Source organism: Myotis lucifugus, unplaced genomic scaffold, assembly GCF_000147115.1.
Source record: "Myotis lucifugus unplaced genomic scaffold, Myoluc2.0 scaffold_509, whole genome shotgun sequence".
Classification (NCBI taxonomy): domain Eukaryota; kingdom Metazoa; phylum Chordata; class Mammalia; order Chiroptera; family Vespertilionidae; genus Myotis; species Myotis lucifugus.
This window is the reverse complement of record NW_005871557.1, coordinates 517671-519925: the sequence shown is the minus strand read 5'-3', so window position 1 is coordinate 519925 and position 2255 is coordinate 517671. Positions and strand designations below refer to the sequence as shown.

Genomic DNA, 2255 nt, shown 5'->3' with positions numbered 1-2255 from the left:
GTCAGCTTATCGGAGCCCACAGCGGCTGCAGAAGGAGAAGGAGGCAGGAGGTGGAGGGCCCATTTCTCAGCACCGCTTGCGCTCCTGCCGCGTGAGTTCCAAGGGTTTCCCAAGACCCAGGCGCCCTCGGATCCCCATCAGTCCAAGGTGGCTTGGGGCTCCGGAGATGGACCCTCTGAGCACTGAGCCCCCCTACCTGCCGCAGGGGAGCCCTCAGGCCCTCAGAGCCTTGAGCACAGGGGGCGCCGCCCCCAGCCCTGATCCAGCAGCAGGGCGTGAGCCTCCTGCCCCACAGGCAGCGACCCCTGAGCTCAGAGGCAGCCAGGCGGGTGCAGGCGGGTGCAGGCCCTGGGGCTGGGCCGGGCAGCACCTGTGCAGTGAGCCAGGAGGCCGAGGAGGAGAGGGGTCCAGGCCATGGTGGGCGCCCTGACTCTGCTCCCTGAGGCCCAGGCTGCAGGGCTCCTCCCAGGCAGGGCTCCTCCCAGGCCCCTCTTATCCCCTTGGACACAGCTGCGGGGCATGCAAATCAGCCAGGCCCAGGGGCTGCTGGGAGCTGGTGGCTTCTGAGGAGGGCTCAGCCCAGGGACACAGGGAGGGAGGGGCAGCCCCTGCAGATCCCATGGTCTGGGGTGACATCTGCCACAACAGGGGATGGGGGGGTAGGGTGCCTGCATTGGCTGAAGGAATTCTACAGGTGACATCACGCGCTTAGGGGCAAGATCCTGCTTCATCGCAGGACCTGGGTTTCAGAGACCGAATAACATTGATCCTTTGTCAACAACACATGGAGTTTTCTTTATTTAAATCTGTTTTTATTGATTTCAGAGAGAGGAAGGGAGAGGCACAGAGAGAGAGAAACATCAATGACGAGAGAGGAACATAGACGGGCTGCCTCCTGCATGCCCCCTACTGGGCATCTAGCCCCCAACCGGTCCCAGTGCCCCGATAGGAATTGGACCGTGGCCTCCTGGTCGACAGGTCACAGCTCCATGCTCAGCCACTGGCCACATGGAGCTCTTGAAAGCACTCCTGGTGCGGTCAGTGTCCGCCCTGGGCCGTGAGTCATCAGGCAGATCACAGGTGCGGTGCCTCAGTTTCCCCATTGTGCAGTCGGGGCCGGGACAGGGCAGGTGCTAAAAGGAAGATTTGAGGTGTAGGGAATGAGAGGCAGCTGCCAAGCGGAGTAAGTCTTTATGCAGCGGTTCTCCACCTTCTGGCCCTTTAAATACAGTTCCTCATGTTGTGACCCGACCATAAAATTATTTTCGTTGCTACGTCATCACTGTAATGTTGCTACTGTGATGAATCGTCATGTAAATATCTGATCTGCAGGATGGTCTTAGGCGACCCCTGTGAAAGGGTCGTTCAACCGCCAAAGAGGTCGTGACCCACAGGTTGAGAACCGCTGCTTTAAGGGAATGCGTCTTGCCAATAACTTGTCTCGCTGGGGGTTATATTCGGGAATCAAATAACCTAATCGAAGAAATGAGGTCAGGACCAGTTCACTGAGCACCAGCGGAAGTTCAGGCCCTGGGACAGGAAGCCCAGGACTTCCCAGCCACGGGCCCAGGAATGGGCGCATCAGTGTCAAGGGTGATACTGTGTAAACCTGTCCTTTAGGTTTGAGGTTAAGGTTACTTACCCTCTGGCCCAGGCCCATCTTAAGGCCCCTGAGGCCAGGCCCACCCCATCTGCAGGTGGCTTTGCCAGGTGGCTCTCTGGCGCCCCCTGGTGGCGGCCCCGCCCTGGCTGTGGAGGTGCAGGGCTGACCTCTGCCCAGGGGTAGATAGATGCACAACCCACTGCTCAGGTGGAGACTCCCTGGTCCCCGGGCTGCTGGCCCCAGGGGAGGGGGACGGGCTCCTCTCTGTGTGACCCCTGACCCCCTCCACCAGGCAGGGAGGCTCAGGTCACCCACTAAACGGTGAAAACAAAGGGAGCACAGCCAGCAGCCTCAGGGAAGGAGGGGAGCCTGTGAGGGGGAGGGGGTGTGTGAGGAGCTGGGTCAGGCCCTGCCCTGAGGGAGAGTCAGGTGTGAGCAGGGGCCAGGGGGAGAGTCAGGTGTGATCGAGGACAGTGAGCAGGGGCCAGGGGGGCTCTGGGCTGCAGGCCTGTTCCCGGCTGAGGTGTGGAATGTGGGGTGGAGTGGGGGTCACTGGGTATAATGAATGTTCATATACCATACAGTTTTATTGTTAAGTATTGATATTTCATGTTTAGATATCCATAAAATTTGTTTAAGTAAATTCAATCCA

General features: G+C 59.2%; 3 protein-coding genes and 1 gene segment (V, D, J or C); all 4 read right to left on the bottom strand.

The window, feature by feature from the left end:
- LOC111823484 (immunoglobulin lambda-1 light chain-like) overlaps positions 1-2255 on the bottom strand; it is a 350281-nt gene that overhangs the window by 34801 nt on the left and 313225 nt on the right. The gene's annotated exons all lie outside the window — the stretch shown is intronic.
- Positions 1-2255, bottom strand: part of LOC102434976 — a 233834-nt gene that overhangs the window by 27943 nt on the left and 203636 nt on the right.
- LOC102435897 (immunoglobulin lambda-1 light chain-like) overlaps positions 1-2255 on the bottom strand; it is a 40785-nt gene that overhangs the window by 16040 nt on the left and 22490 nt on the right. The gene's annotated exons all lie outside the window — the stretch shown is intronic.
- The window catches only part of LOC106694557 (immunoglobulin lambda-1 light chain-like), a 33354-nt gene that overhangs the window by 11370 nt on the left and 19729 nt on the right, over positions 1-2255 (bottom strand). The gene's annotated exons all lie outside the window — the stretch shown is intronic.